This window comes from Aquarana catesbeiana, linkage group LG10 (assembly GCF_042186555.1).
Source record: "Aquarana catesbeiana isolate 2022-GZ linkage group LG10, ASM4218655v1, whole genome shotgun sequence".
NCBI lineage: Eukaryota > Metazoa > Chordata > Amphibia > Anura > Ranidae > Aquarana > Aquarana catesbeiana.
Window position 1 is genome coordinate 171,604,076 of NC_133333.1, and position 17,753 is coordinate 171,621,828.

At 45.7% G+C, this 17,753-nt stretch overlaps 1 long non-coding RNA gene across 1 annotated transcript in view; it reads right to left on the reverse strand.

Annotated features, from left to right (window-relative positions):
* Positions 1–6,647: 6,647 nt before the first annotated feature.
* Positions 6,648–17,753, reverse strand: part of LOC141111037 (uncharacterized) — a 130,254-nt gene continuing 119,148 nt past the window's right edge. Inside the window, exon 7 of the long non-coding RNA XR_012236365.1 lies at positions 6,648–7,589. This is a non-coding gene — a long non-coding RNA (uncharacterized lncRNA). The remainder of the gene's footprint in view (positions 7,590–17,753) is intronic.

Consider the following 17,753-nt stretch of genomic DNA (forward strand, 5'->3'; position numbering starts at 1 on the left):
ATTGTAAGTGTGAGCACCCGGCTATGGCTTCACAGCCGGCACCCACTGCGCATGCACGAGCCGCGCGCCGTGACTGGCTAAGCAATCATCTGGGACCTGTGACATGTCCCAGATGATTGCCAAGAGGGAGGGGGGAGAGGTGATCTCCCTTCCGGTGCCGCGGTGTGTCGGGAGGAAGTGGTAGCTGGGACCCTCTGAATAGAGGGTCCCGGCTCCCACCTAAATGTGGCATGTCAGGGGGTCACCTCCCTTAAAGCGGAAGTTCCATTTTTTGGTGGAACTCCGCTTTAAAGCTTGTAGGAGGAGTTTTCAGACTGTCCAATGAGACTGCAAGACTCCAGACCCTGTGTCTGGACAGTGCTGATTGGCCCTGTGATTATCACATGCACTCTTCCAAGAAAAAAAATAACTTCTCTAGCAATACACCCTAAACACACAATGCAAAGGTAATTAGCCCCTTAGATTCCACAGTGAGTATAACAAGCATGCTTTACTGCATATTAGGGGTGCAACGGATCAGAAAAACTCACGGTTCAGATTGTTCCTCGGATCAGAGTCAAGAATCGGATCATTTTTCGGATCAGCACTGTAATATCCACGTCATCTCCCCCACTGTAATATCCACAATCTCCCCACTGTAATATTCACAATCTCCCCCACTGTAATATCCACGTCATCTCCCCCCACTGTAATGGACATCTCCCCCACTGTAATAGACATCTCCCCCACTGTTTTAACTGGGTCACCTAGTAGATGACTACCATGACGCATAGGATTTTATAACCATTTTTTGTTTCTGTACAGAATTAAAAGGATGTACGTTAAAGTAAACCTGTCAAATTATATTAAAGAAAACTCTCTATTCAGTTCTAGACACTTTTGGTGCCATTGCTTGACTGACGGTTCAGAACCAACTGCTTTATTCTGGGTGGGCAGGTGACATGTCACATGTACTGGAGTCTTTACACAGGGCAATATGATCTGATCATTGTACAGATAAGGGTAATATAAAAAAACTTTCAATAAACTATCAAAACAGCATCCTACATTTTTATTTTTTCTTGTAAACACATGCAAAGAAATGTTCAAATGGACACCTGAAGAAATCGATTACCAATCACATACTCTCCTGATCATGCATTTCTCTTCATTTCCAACCAAAAAGACCAGCATCATCTCTGTTCAGATATGATCTACTGTTTTCACCGAAATGCTGGCCCATAATTTTGTTTTAAACTGTATGTTTGCAAGTTGTCTCACACTGCACAAATCCTTGCTACAGCCTCTCCCTCGCAATGTACAGCTAAATGACGACCCGCTTCTCAGATCCTCATTCTTTTCTTTAGCAGTCTTGAAAAGATGATGACTCACCGCTGCCGCCGGGTGTACCGAAACTAGGCCGAAGCCGTGGCCTTTCCTATGGCCGAGGCAGCGGAGCGCTCCGCGGATCAGGTGGTGTGCCAATCCGTGCAGGTTGACCCGTCCGGATCACGGATCGGTGACGATCCGTTGCACCCCTACTGCATATACAGACTGATTTTACTGTTGTGGTTTAGTAACACTTTAAGGAATTGTACATGTGGACATGGGCCAAGGGCAGCAGAATTAGCCAGGACAACATCAAGTCTCAAAATGTACAACTTGCTATAACTTTTATTTTTATTCCTTATTTCATCTTTTCCTTCTGTGGCCTATGAGCATTCAGTGCAGCTGCAAGGGTAGTTTAGAGTAGCTCCAAGGTTCTTTACAGCTCATAAAACCATTTCTCTTTTCCTGATTGGTGGTTTGTGTAGGTGATGGGCACCTGGTCTGTCATAGTGTATCATTGCCTGTGTTAACTGACAAAGCCTGCTTCTGAAATTGTGTGAAGAGCTACAGCCAGTACTGTCATTATAAAAGAGCAAAGTGGAAACCATCAAACTGAGTTGATGTTTAAGTCAAAGCGTCAGCTTGATGCGAGGTTATATCTAATATTAAACAAAAAAATGCCAATCACTTTGCATGCAGGGTCTTCTTCCACTTCTAAACTCTTCCTGACTGTGGGCAATTCTGGATGATGGCAAGAGCACTACTGATGTGATGATGTCCGCACCCCTCTCTGCATCATTATACTGTGAATAAAGAGCACTGTGATGACTCCTCTCCAGGAGCTAGGCCTACGACAGCCTGCATTTGCAGTATATCTCCGGTCTTCCAGGTTCAGTGATGCTGAACGTCATTCAGTCCAAAGACTGAGGACATCGTGTGGCAAATAAAAGAACTGCATGGGGTAACTCCGTATTTGTATTATTTTTTTTTTTACGCTTACTGGGGGTCTACTTTAAAAATGTGCCTGCAGTTGGTCTTTAAAATATATCTGAAATCCTTTTTATATTTTGGAGATTACATGGAGGTCACTATAGTAATAATATGGGAAGTTTTGCTTTTAATTTGGCACATTTGTGACTAAATAGCTATTCGACAAAAACATTCCTGTTCTGGAACAGGCTCACTTTTTGCTGGTAATAAAGGGAAAGAAATATAGTTCTTCATACAAGTGCTGTGCATTTAACTTCACTTTGGCAGGTGACTATGGAAGCAGGTAAGCCAAGTAGGCTTTTAAACCCAGCATTAGTCTTTTTTTTCTTCTGGTGATCCAGCTAGTAGCACACTTTCTTGTCTGAGGGTGGCTACACTCACTCCTCCACTGTATCTAGCGCAGCCACCCTTGGACAACAGGAACATCAACTTATGGGGAGAGTAGTGTCAGATGGACTAGTAGATTTAATGCTGGCCATACACTATACAAAAAATCTGCCAAAATTCGGTCATTTAGACAGTTCGTTCGTTTTTCGGTCAGTTAATGGGCACAAAATGGTAATCGGTTGGGACAATTGAGCCAAAAAAACGAAGGACAAGATTGCAAATTTTCTGCCGAACGATAAATTGAAAGGTTAATGTGTTTCTCGTCCACACTGTTTGCACTAGGTATATGTGAAAAAAACGAACAAAAAATTGATTCATTTATGTCCATTGAGCGATTTATCAGTCATTGCATGATGGCATTATCATTTGCTCTCATGGCTGAATGTTCGTTTTTTGGGTTTCAATGATTTTTTTTGTATAGTGTATGGCCAGCATAAGACTTGGGCGAGAATTTTCATCCAAAGAACTTTCCTGCGATTTTCGTATAGTGTGTACACAACTTTCGACAGCTGATTCAATATTTTCGTATGAAAATTCCCAACGGGGAAAAACTTCAAAATTCTTCTCATATGGGAACAGAACTAATGATTTTCGTACGATTTTTGTACAAGAATAATCAGAAAAGAAAGACTACGCATTATTAGAAACAATAAACAACAAAAAAAAGCCTTTGTCATACGAGAATTTTCGTACGAATTTTCGTTCATCGGTGGCGATTTGCTGTGAAACAATTTTCTTATAGAGTGTATCCTACATTAGATGAACTTAGTGACTAACAATACTGTAGAATACAAAAATTGTCCCAAACAGGAGAGGGACCAAAGAAAAGTGGGGCTCAAAGGAAAGGCAATCCGACTACATGTGTGTGTATACAAAATAGTGTTTATTGTGGTACAAAAACATGTAATATATGGGGATAGGAGAGCATAAATCAATAGTTTATTAGCCCTAATAAAAATTGATCGGTAACGTGAAACCGACCAACACAACTACACAGACAGGGGGGACATATAACATGTAGTCAAAAATACAAACAAACAAAACGTCCGGACGTCTAGGCAATTGATGTCTGCGCAGCCTACTGACAATGAGGAGTATTCAGCAATGCTGAGTAAGGCTGCTGAGCAGACATCAATCCCCCCGGGGGGGTGGCTCAAACCTGGATAGATGAGGAGAGAGGGAAAAGGGGGAGAAAAGGGAAGGGGGATGGGGTGAAGAAAAGTGGAAAAAAGGGGATGGGGTAGGACAGAGGAGAGAGTGAAGAGCCGTGGCGTGGTAGCAAACCAACAGCAGGCGATAATGTGGACACACATAGACGGGGAGAATCTCCTTCACACAGATCAGCTGGGTGGCCGTGTACGAGGAATGGATGACAATAAGAAGGAGTCCTCGCACGCCACCTAGATGTCCAGATGAAGCTACACAATCTTGTCTTGTGAAACGTGTTGACGTCACTCTGTCCGGACGTCACGCCCGCTGTCATCCCCCGTTGGGGCTAGCCGGCTCACTCACTGAGGGAGTGTTCCGACTGTGTACGGAACAACCGTGTAGGAGGAAATAGGCGCACCTAGATGGCCGGCCATCCATTTACTTGAGGAGTGCCCTTTGGAGCACGGAGACTCCGCAGAAAGTACCTGATACCATATGCAGTGGCGAGCGGTGCAGATCATAGCACAGGTGATATACACTTCGCCATTACCTGAGGATTTCCATACAGGACCCGGAAGTGGTAACGTACATGACCACCATAACTGCATGTTTTCTGCTCAGCATATAATACGCCAGCCACTATTCCATCTATTGCATCAGTACTTACCTGGTTATATCCAAAGCATAATCTCGCCCATTGAAGCATTTTTGCTATATATATACCTGGACTTCCTGCCATTCCAGCTCCACCCTCATATATCCATGGCCACACATCTTCCATCTACAGGTTGATTGGGGTTTATCCCAGGACCCACAACAGCGCCCCACGCCACGGCTCTTCACTCTCTCCTCTGTCCTACCCCATCCCCTTTTTTCCACTTTTCTTCACCCCACCCCCCTTCCCTTTTCTCCCCCTTTTCCCTCTCTCCTCATCTATCCAGGTTTGAGCCACCCCCCCGGGGGGATTGATGTCTGCTCAGCAGCCTCACTCAGCATTGCTGAATACTCCTCATTGTCAGTAGGCTGCGCAGACATCAATTGCCTAGACGTCCGGACGTTTTGTTTGTTTGTATTTTTGACTACATGTTATATGTCCCCCCTGTCTGTGTAGTTGTGTTGGTCGGTTTCACGTTACCGATCAATTTTTATTAGGGCTAATTAACTATTGGTTTATGCTCTCCTATCCCCATGTATTACATGTTTTTGTACCACAATAAACACTATTTTGTATACACGCACATGTAGTCGGATTGCCTTTCCTTTGAGCCCCACTTTTCCTTGGTCCCTCTCCTATTTGGGACAATTTTTGTATTGTAGATGTTCAGGGGCTGAAGGGCAACCATGGTTCTATGGTACATATTACATTTATACATGGTCCTACAAGCTTCATTACATTTAACTTGATTTAACAATACTGTAGCCCATTGATTTGCACTATTTTTTCCAAAGCAGCACACCACAATGCACAGATAGATCACTGCAATGCACTAGTGTGAATAGGCCCTTAAAACTGCACTTAAAGTGGTTGTTAACCCACCAACGTAACTTTACATTTTCCTCTCAGTTCTTTACTGTAATGGCCCCCTGTGGCTGTGCTATATAAAAATAATGCTGTATATATCTTGTTTACAGAGCGCTGATCTGCGCTCACTGACACATCGCCTATCACCTTTCTTGGCCCGAAAGCTGCAGCAGGCAAGGCCGCCTCTCTCCTCCCCTCCTGACTGATGTCAGTAACCCATTATGCTACATTCATTTGTTCACATAAAAGAGCCTGTGACCTTAGGATGTTTTTCTGTTCAAAATGGAACATGGCCATGATAATTAACGGCAGATACATCTACCTGACCTCACGGGTCTAGGAGCAGTTGCCTTGCCTACAGTCATGCCCTAGGGTACACCCTTTCAGGCGGGTCAGCCTAAACTCAAGGGGAAACCAAGCCACTGCACCTTATGTCATGTATTAATTATGGATTTGTATGTATCTTTCAGCCCCCGTTCACACCTATGCAAATTAGATGCTGCTTACAACGCATCCAATTCGCAGGACATTTTAAACTAGGTTCATTTGAATAAGGCTGGTTCACATATGTGCGTTGCATTCACACTGTGCATTGCACAAAAAACGTGTGCGTTTTCTGGTCATTGCGGTGTGAATTAAAAAGCCATTATCTTCTATGGGCACACATCTGATTGGCAGCTGTGTTGCGGTGTGAACATAAATGATCTCCCCTCCTCCTACACCTTCCCCTCTTCCAGTTCTTCCCCTGTCTGTTTTGTTGTGCTGACCGGAGCAAGCATGGCAAAAAGAGGGAGAAAAGTGGCATCAAAGGCCAAGGAATCCGTGGATTGTGAGGAGCTGATCAGACTTGTGAGGGAGAAACCGATGATTTATGACACCCGGCATCCTAAATATAAGGACAACGTTCTTAAAAAAAGTGCATGGCTGGAAATTGCCAGAATCATCTTGCCAGAGTGGAGGATGTGCTCATCCCAAGTTCAGGCTGCCAAATGTAAGCTTTTTATTCCCTTTCACTACCTGTAGATGCTGTCCTATTTTTTATTTATGTTGTCCATGTTTATTCAAATATTAGAAAAAACAGCAGCGTGCGTTCGCCCACAAATCCATACTAGGCCACATGCCCTCAACATTGGGCACATAATGGCGTCAGACAGCGACGGAGGAGTCCCTAAATTAATTAATAAGCAAAGATTCACTTAGGTTAGCAAAAGAATATACAACACAAATGTGAACAACATTATTTTTATTTAAATAAACCAAAATTAACAAAAAAAAACATTATTTGTTACAGCACACTTTTCTTTTTGTAAAGGCCCTGATAATATAATGCAAACCAATACACACTTTTTATGATTAGATAGAATTCATCTGCCAAGGCACCACCCCAGCTGGCGACATAAAGAAGTTTTGGAATTCACCATGAATATGTGTACCACTAGTGGTGCCCCTAGTAACATTCCACTGTGCCGCCTCCATGTTATGGCTCAGGGAATCCTCAAATAGATATCTATCACATTCACGCACATAGTTGTGCAGTGCACAGGCTGTTTTAACATCACTGATAGCATGGTCAATACTGAAATTTATTGAAGTATGCATGAATCTCCACTTATTGCATAGTATACCAAATGCACATTCAACTACTCGTCGTGCCCTAGTGAGCCTATAATTGAACACTCTTTTTTTTGTTGTCAGAGAGCGACTAGAAAAAGGCCTAAGCATGTGCTCTGCAAGTGCAAACACTTCATCTCCTACAAATACATGTGGGAGGGAAGGATCTGTTGTTCCGGGCAGGGGAGAATGATTGGGCAAGTCTAGTGTATTCTCACTCAGCATGCGGCCAAATGAGGAATGTGAAAATACACTAGAATCCAAGCTGCTGCCATAAGAACACACATCAATATAAATACATTTATAATTGGCGTCTGCCACTGCCATTAATACCAACGAAAAAAATTTCTTATAATTAAAATATTGGCTCCCACTAGCTGGAGGCTTGAGGATGCGGATGTGCTTCCCATCAATGGCTCCCAGACAGTTGGGGAAGTTGCAACGCTCCCAGAATAGCTCCACTACCTTCAACCATTCATGTTTGTTTGGCTTCTTCATAACCAAATCCTTCAGTTCTTCCCATATGACTAGGCAGGTTTCATTAACAATGCCACTAATAGTTGATTTCCCAACCTTAAATTCAAAGTGCAAACTTCCAAAAGAATTTCCTGTTGCTAGGTACCTAAAAGCAGACATAAATAAAATTTATTTTAATTTTAATTTTTTCAGTGCACTACTTACAGACAAGGTGGCGCAGCATGCGTGATGCTTACCGCAAATATATACGCCATCTCAAAGAAGCAAGGAGTGGCTCGGGGGCAGCGCCTAGGGTACCCTATATGTTTGCCAGGGACTTAGATTTTCTGCAACCCATTGTGGAGATGAGGGAGTAAGTTTTCATCTATATCATCTATGTATCTGCAAACCTCTTAACTTTGATTATGCCTAGTTAAGTTACACTCTTTTTTTTCAAACAGGACAGAAGCTTGTTAGGAGGAACAAGATGTTATGGATGACCAACTAGAGGCACAACCGGAGGCCCAAGCCCAGATTAGTTTTGAAGAAGGCACAGAGGATTTCTCACAAATCCAAAGCTCCTTGAATCTGTGGGAAACAAACCCAGATGAGCAATCTGCAGTGGCAGTGGCTATCCCTGGGCCCTACTCTGCTCCTGCAGACATTGTTCTGCCAGCCAAAGTGCCACAGAGGCGACCACCTCTATCGCAACCTGACATAAGTGAGCGCCTACTTCAAATGTTGAAAAACATGTCTGAAAAGGCGGATGCTTTTTTATGTCCGGATAATATACTGGCGCTCAGTTTTGTCCCTCTAATAAAAAAAAGTCAAACCTGAGTGCTACTTTGAAATGCGAAGCACTATCGAACAAGTGCTGCACTCCTTCTCACAGCCACGTGAGGAAGCTTCATTTAACTACCCCAGATATGTCCACTACCCAGAACAACAACACCAACCTTACCCCTATAACCCCCCATCCTATCCTTCTAGCTTTGAAAAGGCAACCTCCAGATATGAAGTGACACACAGTAACATTCCCTATCCCATCCCCAATTCCTTCAATCAGGCCCCCCCCAAATCCTGGTATGTATGTGACAAGTCAACATGGCGGGGCTAGGCCTGCTCCCAGCACTGCCAGTGATGACCAGGCTTCTGCCAGTCACTAATCTAATGAGGCCCCTTTCAAAAAAACATATCACAATCTGTGTTTTTTTTTAGGTCTGTCCAAGGTTGAGGACCAAGAGGACACCTTTTTTGATAACGATGTTCAAGAGGTCTGCTTGAGAGACATGTTTAATTTTTGTTTTTGTGCAATGTTAATTTATATTGGCTACATGAGCAAATTGTAGATCTAATTAGGCTGACTTGCAATGGTAATTTATGTTGGCTACATGAGCAAATTCGCAGCTCTAATTAGGCTGACTTGCTGATGTCTCCACGTGTGCTGTCCAAGGGACGGGTGCTCGTACGAGCCGGCCGGCTGTTATGTTTTTTACTTCCTGGATATTGTAAGTGTTATTTTATACTTTGAATAAATGATGGTCTGTCAGAATTACGCTATGGTGAACCTTTTCATCCTGGGGAACATCTGAACAGCATCCATATTTGACCACCTGTTTTGAATCCGTGACTGGGGTGACTTGGGCTGTATGCTGACCACTTCCTTAGGATTTTCTGGGACATCGTTCTCCCTAAATCTCCCCCGGATAAAGGCCCTGGCCGGGTAATTGGTCGCAGGCTTACAGAGCTTGCCTTGGTGTAAGCATGCATTCTGTGTGGTGTTATCACTGTGGTTGCAGTGGAAGATTCATTTTTATCTAAGAAGCATTTACCTACACTTTGGTTATGGAATTTGAGCACAATCAGTTATACACTGAAGAACATTTTCATCTTTATTAAACCCTAACATATTTAATGAACTTTACAATAATATTTTTGTTAATCACTACAGCTTATATTGGAATATTGTTGTCAATCACTACTGGTTCAGCTTATTATAGTATTATATTGTCATTTATTACTGGTCAATATTTGTCATATGCCTCTAGCGCTGCTACAATTTTCTCCAATTTATCTATGTGTGTATCCCACTTTAGTAACTGCTTTTAATTTTTAGTTTAGTTCAGTTTAAAACAATTGGTCTATAGCGCGGTATTTTTTACCTATTTATCTAATTAGACGCTCACGGGTTACTTCCGAATTCGCAGCTAAAACGCAGAGGAACCGCTAAACAACTGATTTTTCTCTGCGCAGTGAAACCGGAGCTTCAATTCGCACCGCACATGTGTGAACCCGGGCTAAAGCTTTGCTTATATCACCAGCATTATTAAACCGTCAAGGACAAATAGGCAGCTTCCATAGAGAGGAAAAAAGTAAATAAATAAATCAAGCGCTAAACAAGCCTAGTATTAGCACATATTGGGTGTATTTTTCTGTATAAACACTTATCTCCAAGAAATTATTTTGGTGCGGTCAGATTTGTGCCCTTAAACACCCCTGCCGCTGAACTCCTTTAAATGGCTATGTATGCGTGGATCCATAGGCTAACATACAGGGGCATTTTGAGGCAGAAAAAAACTTTAAAACACTTGTAAAACAAGCATTTAGGAGGGGCTCAAGCGTGCATGAGGCCTTAGAATATTAGGATATACAATAAATAGGTAGGAATTTCCGTTCTCAAATTGGCATGCGCAATTACATGTTGGAACCCCAGTGGGTTCCCGGCGATTAGCTGAATGCCCTGCATCAAGGGCCAATCAGGAAGGAACGAGAGGCAGACAACTCCTGCAGCTAATTGCAGGCACTACCATATAATTGCTCATGGAGCAGACAGTCTACATCCACGGATGAATACTTGCAGGTAATCGCTGCTTGTGGGGAGGGATGGAGGAGATGTGAAATGGGTGGGGATTAGGGATGAGCTTCGTGTTCGAGTCGAACCCATGTTCGACTCGAACATCGGCTGTTCGATCGTTCGTCGAATTGCGAACGATATGGGCCGTTCGCGCCAAATTCGTGTGGCGCGTCACGGCCCATAATTCACTGCGGCATCGCAGTGCATTGCTTGCTGATGATTGGCCAAGCATGCACTATGACCCGCATGCTTGGCCAATCACAGCGCCGCCTTAACAGAAAGCCATAATTGGCCAAAGCCAAGGAGGCTTTGGCCAATTATGGCTCAGGGGATTTAGTACACGCCCCACACTATATAAGGCCGCCTGCACGGCGGCCCTGTGCAGTGTGTTCCGGTGTGCTTAGAGAGAGAGAGAGACAGTGTCATTTCATTTGAGTTAGCTAGATTAGGCAGGACAGTCAGTCAGTTAGCTGCACTTAAAGTGTATTGTGTATATATATGCATCCCAGGTGTTGCATATATATATATATACACTGTATTCAGTTTAGCTAGATCCGTTCCTGTTATCTTCTAGACTATTTACATTTAGTGCAGTGCGTCCTGCTCACAGTGTTCAGCTAGATCCGTTCCTGTTATATTCCTACTGACAGGCAGGCTTGTCTTGTTACAGTATTTTGAAGAAAATTACTGGTGTTCTTTTGATCCTATTAGTGCCACAGTCAGGCAGCTAGACTATTTACATTTAGTGCAGTGCGTCCTGCTCACAGTGTTCAGCTAGATCCGTTCCTGTTATCTTCTTACTGACAGGCAGGCTTGTCTTGTTACAGTATTTTAAAGAAAATTACTGGTGTTCTTTTGATCCTATTAGTACCACAGTCGGGCAGCTAGACTATTTACAGTTAGTGCAGTGCGTCCTGCCCACAGTGTTCTGCTAAACCTACAAGTAAGTGGGGTGCGTCCTGCTCACAGTGTTCAGCTAAACCTACAAGTTAGTGGGGTGCGTCCACCTCACAGTGTTCAGCTAAACCTACAAGCTAGTGGGGTGCGTCCTGCTCACAGTGTTCAGCTAGATCCATTTCTGTTATCTTCTTACTGACAGGCAGGCTTGTCTTGTTACAGTAAATACAGCTACCTGAAGAAAATTGCTGGTGTTCTTTTGATCCTATTAGTACCACAGTCAGGCAGCTAGACTATTTAAAGTTAGTGCAGTGCGTCCTGCTCACAGTGTTCTGCTAAACCTACAAGTTAGTGGGGTGCGTGCTGCTCACAGTGTTCAGCAAAACCTACAAGTTAGTGGGGTGCGTCCACCTCACAGTGTTCAGCTAAACCTACAAGCTAGTGGGGTGCGTCCTGCTCACAGTGTTCAGCTAGATCCGTTCCTGTTATCTTCTTACTGACAGGCAGGCTTGTCTTGTTACAGTATTTTAAAGAAAATTGCTGGTGTTCTTTTGATCCTATTAGTACCACAGTCAGGCAGCTAGACTATTTACAGTTAGTGCAGTGTGTCCTGCTCACAGTGTTCTGCTAAACCTACAAGTTAGTGGGGTGCGTCCTGCTCACAGTGTTCAGCTAAACCTACAAGTTAGTGGGGTGCGTCCACCTCACAGTGTTCAGATAAACCTACAAGCTAGTGGGGTGCGTCCTGCTTACAGTGTTCAGCTAGATCCGTTCCTGTTATCTTCTTACTGACAGGCAGGCTTGTCTTGTTACAGTATTTTAAAGAAAATTGCTGGTGTTCTTTTGATCCTATTAGTACCACAGTCAGGCAGCTAGACTATTTACAGTTAGTGCAGTGCGTCCTGCTCACAGTGTTCTGCTAAACCTACAAGTTAGTGGGGTGCGTCCTGCTCACAGTGTTCAGCTAAACCTACAAGTTAGTGGGGTGCGTCCACCTCACAGTGTTCAGCTAAACCTACAAGCTAGTGGGGTGCGTCCTGCTCACAGTGTTCAGCTAGATCCGTTCCTGTTATCTTCTTACTGACAGGCAGGCTTGTCTTGTTACAGTATTTTAAAGAAAATTACTGATGTTCTTTTGATCCTATTAGTACCACAGTCAGGCAGCTAGACTATTTACAGTTAGTGCAGTGCGTCCTGCTCACAGTGTTCTGCTAAACCTACAAGTTAGTGGGGTGCGTCCTGCTCACAGTGTTCAGCTAAACCTACAAGTTAGTGGGGTGCGTCCACCTCACAGTGTTCAGCTAAACCTACAAGCTAGTGGGGTGCGTCCTGCTCACAGTGTTCAGCTAGATCCGTTCCTGTTATCTTCTTACTGACAGGCAGGCTTGTCTTGTTACAGTATTTTAAAGAAAATTGCTGGTGTTCTTTTGATCCTATTAGTACCACAGTCAGGCAGCTAGACTATTTACAGTTAGTGCAGTGCGTCTTGCTCACAGTGTTCTGCTAAACCTACAAGTTAGTGGGGTGCGTCCACCTCACAGTGTTCAGCTAAAGCTACCTGTAGAAGGTTGGTGGTGTTCTCATACTACAGGCAGGCAGTTGATTTTGCTAGCTGCAGTATCAGTACATATATATATATATATATATATCCCAGCTTAGTGCAGCTACAGGCCATTAGTATGTCTGGAAGGCCAAGAAGGAGAGGCAGACAGTCACAAGCCAATAAGAGAGGGCAAGCAGGCTCTGTGTCTAGTGCTGGTCGTGGAGACGGTGCATCCTCATCAGCACGTGGCCATGGGACACGCTTGGCCTTTTTTTTGGCAGCTGGCCATGTTGAGCCGCAACATGCGGAAGACTTGGTCGAGTGGATGACCAAGCCGTCCTCATCCTCCTCATCCTCTCTCACCCATGCCCAGGGTACTTTGTCTGGCAAAGCAGCGGCCTCTTCCCTCGGCTCAATGTCATCAGTGACTCCTTCCCTAGCCCCACCATGTCCTCCTGAGGAGTCCCTCGAACTGTTTGACCACAGTGTTGGGTACATGCTCCAGGAGGATGCCCAGCGTTTGGAAGGCTCTGATGATGATACTGAGCTCGATGAAGGCAGTAACACGAGCACGGACAGAGGGGGTGCCCAAGAAGGACAGCAATTTGGCAGTCATGCTCCCCCTGCTGCAGCATACTGCCAGGTTTGCTCCAGTGATGAGGAGGGAGGGGATGATGAGGTCACTGACTCAACGTGGGTGCCTGATAGGAGAGAGGAGGAGGAGGAGGAGGCGGCACATCACCAACGAGGCAGGATGCCCTCCAGGGGCCAGCCTAAGGGCAGCACATTGACTGCATCACACCCCAAAGCTCCACATGTGCAGGGCGCTGCAGTCTCTGCGCGTTATTCAAAAAGTTCTTTGGTGTGGGCCTTTTTTGAGACGAGTGCATCAGATCGCACCGCTGCTATTTGCAACATATGTCTCAAGCGTATCTCGCGTGGCCAAAACATCTCCCGCTTGGGTACCACATGCTTGACCAGACATATGTTGACCTGCCATGCAGTTCGTTGGCAAGCGTATCTAAAAGACCCACACCAAAGAACAAAGAGGACCTCTGCTTGCTCCTCATCAGCTGAGATTTCCAACCCCACTAGACCTTCAGTCCTCTCTGAGACCTGCACTGAGAGGAATGAAGGTGTAGAATTAGGTGTGTCACAGCCACGTACTTGTGGGCAATCTGATTTTGGTACACCGACGTCAGATTGTACCAGGCAAATTTCCCTGCCCCAGCTGCTGCACCGCCGAAAGAAGTTTGCTCCCAGCCATCCACATGCCCAGCGGTTGAATGCTAGCTTGGCAAAATTGCTAGCACTTCAACTGCTGCCTTTTCAGTTGGTAGACTCTGCCCCCTTCCGTGAGTTTGTGGAATGTGCAGTTCCTCAGTGGCAGGTACCCAAACGCCACTTTTTCTCACGGAAGGCGATTCCGGCTCTCTACCAGCATGTGGAAGGCAATGTCCATGCCTCGCTGGACAGGGCGGTCAGCGGTAAGGTGCATATTACCGCTGACTCATGGTCCAGCAGGCATGGACAGGGACGTTACCTAAGTTTCACGGCGCATTGGGTGACTCTGCTGGCAGCTGGGAAGGATGCAGGACAAGGTGCAGTAGTGTTGGAGGTTGTTCCGCCACCACGCCTCCAAAATGCTAATGATTGTGACACACCTCTCTCCTCCACCCCCTCCTCTTCTTCTTCCTCCATGGCCTCTTCCTCGGAACCAGCGGTGCTCCGTAGTCGTTCAAGGGGCTACGCAAGTACGCAGGCCAAAAGATGCCATGCGGTGCTTGAGCTGGTGTGCTTGGGGGACAGGAGCCACACTGGGGCAGAGGTTCTGTCAGCTCTGCAGGGGCAGGTTCAGAGGTGGTTGACGCCACGCCAACTTAAGGCAGGAATGGTGGTTTGCGACAATGGCACCAACCTCCTCTCTGCCCTCCGACAGGGGACAAATGACCCATGTGCCCTGTTTGGCTCACGTCCTTAACTTGGTGGTGCAGCGGTTCTTGGGCAGGTACCCGGGCTTACAGGATGTCCTGAGGCAGGCCAGGAAAGTCTGTGTGCATTTCCGCCGGTCATATAATGCCAGTGCTCGGCTGACGGACCTCCAAAAGGAGTTTAACCTGCCCAAGAACCGCCTAATCTGTGACATGCCCACCAGGTGGAACTCAACGTTGGCCATGCTGCAGCGGCTGCACACGCAGCAGAGGGCCATCAATGAGTACCTGTGCGACTATGGCACCAGGACAGGGTCAGGGGAGCTTGTTTTTTTTTCCCCACGCCAGTGGGCCATGATCAGGGATGCATGCACTGTCCTGTCACCATTTGAGGAGGCCACGAGGATGGTGAGCAGTGACAGTGCATGCATCAGTGACACTGTCCCCCTTGTCCACCTGTTGGAGCACACGCTGCGTGGAATAATGGACAGGGCAGAGGCAGAACAGAGGCAGGAAGAGGAGGACTTCCTTAGCTCTCAAGGCCCCCTTTATCCAGACAGTGTTCCTGCGTGCCCGCCGATCTCACAGGAAGAGGACGAGGAGGAAGAGGAGGAGGAGGAGGAGGAAGATTGTGTCAGTATGGAGGTGGAGCCTGGCACTCAGCATCAGCAGCAGTCTTTAAGGGATCAGTCCCAAGAAACACATGGACTTGTACGTGGCTGGGAGGAGGTGGCTGCGGACCATGTCGTCCTTAGTGACCCAGAGGACTCCGGACCGAATGCCTCAGCAAACCTACACTGCATGGCCTCCCTGATCCTGCAAAGCCTGCGTAAGGATCCTCGTATTCGTGGTATCAAGGAGAAGGACCAATACTGGCTGGCAACCCTCCTTGATCCACGTTACAAGGGTAAGGTTGCGGACCTTATCTTGCCATCGCAGAGGGAGCAGAGGATGAAACATCTTCGGGAGGCCTTGCAGAAAGGTCTGTGCAACGCGTTCCCAGAGACTGGGAGGTTACAAACTCCTGTTTCTGGACAACGTGTTGCTGAGGCTTCGGTCAGTCAAAGAAGGAGCGGTGGAGAAGGTGGCCGTCTGACCGATGCGTTCAGACAATTTTTTGGTCCGCAGCCCCAAGGTATGATCGGTTCCAGCAACCATCGCCAGCGTCTGTTTTACATGGTGCAGGAATACCTAGGGGCAAGATCAGACTTGGACACCTTTCCCACCGAAAATCCTCTGGGTTACTGGGTCTTGAGGATGGATCACTGGCCAGAGCTTGCACAGTATGCAATTGAGCTACTGGCCTGTCCTGCATCCAGCGTTCTTTCGGAACGCACATTCAGTGCTGCTGGAGGCGTGGTAACCGATCACAGGGTGCGTCTGTCCACTGACTCGGTCGATCGACTGACCTTCATAAAAATGAATCTTGGATCACCACCAGCTACCAAGCACCTGATGCTGATGTAACTGAATAATTTTTTTTGAAATCTCAGATCCCTTCAAAGACTGCCTATGCTGATGCTGAGTGACTATTCCTGAGTAATTATCCTCTTCCTCCTCAATCATCACGCTGATAGCTTGTAAGAGCATTTTTGGTTCTGGGCGCCACCACCAGTGCCTAAGGCACAATTTTTCAGCCCCTGTTTAACAGGGGCGTGTAATTACGATTTTTGATGTAATACTTTGCAGCAGGGCTCGTTCCTGCATTCCAACTAGAGTGTCTGTGAGGGGTTGCAGTGTTGTGGCACCAGCACCAGTGCCTAAGGCCCAATTTTTCAGCCCTTGTTTAACAGGGGCGTGTAATTACAATTTTTGATGCAATACTTTGCAGCAGGGCTCGTTCCTGCATTCCAACTAGAGTGTCTGTGAGGGGTTGCAGTGTTGTGGCACCAGCACCAGTGCCTAAGGCCTAATTTTTCAGCTCCTGTTCAACAGGGGCATGTAATTACAATTCTTGATCTAATATTTCACAGCAGAGCCCTGTGAGGGCTTACAGTGTTGTGGCCACAGCAACACCTAAGGCCCAAATTTCTGCTGAGTATATAGGGCAGGACCCTACTTTCAAACAACTAACTTACAAACGACTCCTACTTGCAAACGGAAGGAGACAACAGGAAGTGAGAATAAATCTACCCCTGGGAAGGGAAATTCTCTCCTGTAAGAGTTAATATGGGAAAAACATTTCTCCTTTCCACTGATGCTTTCCAATCCATTGGGACAAAAAGTGAGGTGAAATCTTCTGAAGAGGAGGAAAGACAGCAAAACAAATGTCACAGGGGTGATAACCCTTCCCTATGTTTTCCAAAAAGCTTAAAAAAGATTTTTTGGCTGGAGCTAAACACGTTAAAAATGTACCCGTTCAAAATTACAAAGAGATTCTACTTAACAACAAACCTACAGCCTGTATACTGCTGTTCAGAGTATATAGGGCCTGGTGGCCCCACACCTTTCCTTATTTTAATTTGGGTGCGGGGTTCCCCTTAATATCCATACAAGACCCAAAGGGCCTGGTAATGGACTGGGGGGTACCCATGCCGTTTGTCTCACTGATTTTCATCCATATTGCCAGGACCCGACATTACATTAAACCCGCAAGCAGTTTTAAATGAGATTTTTTCCTTTAAAAATGACATTTGGTGCAGGGACTGTTCTAAACACGGGAAACACGCGTCACTTTACAGGCATACTATAGACACCCTTCAGGTACGATATTTAAAGGAATATTTCACTTTTTTTTTTTATTACTTTAAGCATCATTAAAATCACTGCTCCCGAAAAAACGGCCGTTTTTAAAAGTTTTTTTTGCATTGATACATGTCCCCTGGGGTAGGACCCGGGTCCCCAAACCCTTTTTAGGACAATACCATGCAAATTAGCCTTTAAAATGAGCACTTTTGATTTCGAACGTTCGAGTCCCATAGACGTCAATGGGGTTCTAACGTTCGTGCGAACTTTCGGTCCGTTCGCAGGTTCTGGTGCGAACCGAACCGGGGGGTGTTCGGCTCATCCCTAGTGGGGATGTGTGAAGAAGAATTGGTCAGATACCGGGGTGGATTAGGTATGTGAATGATGACAGATGTAAATATAAATATTGTAATGAGAGAA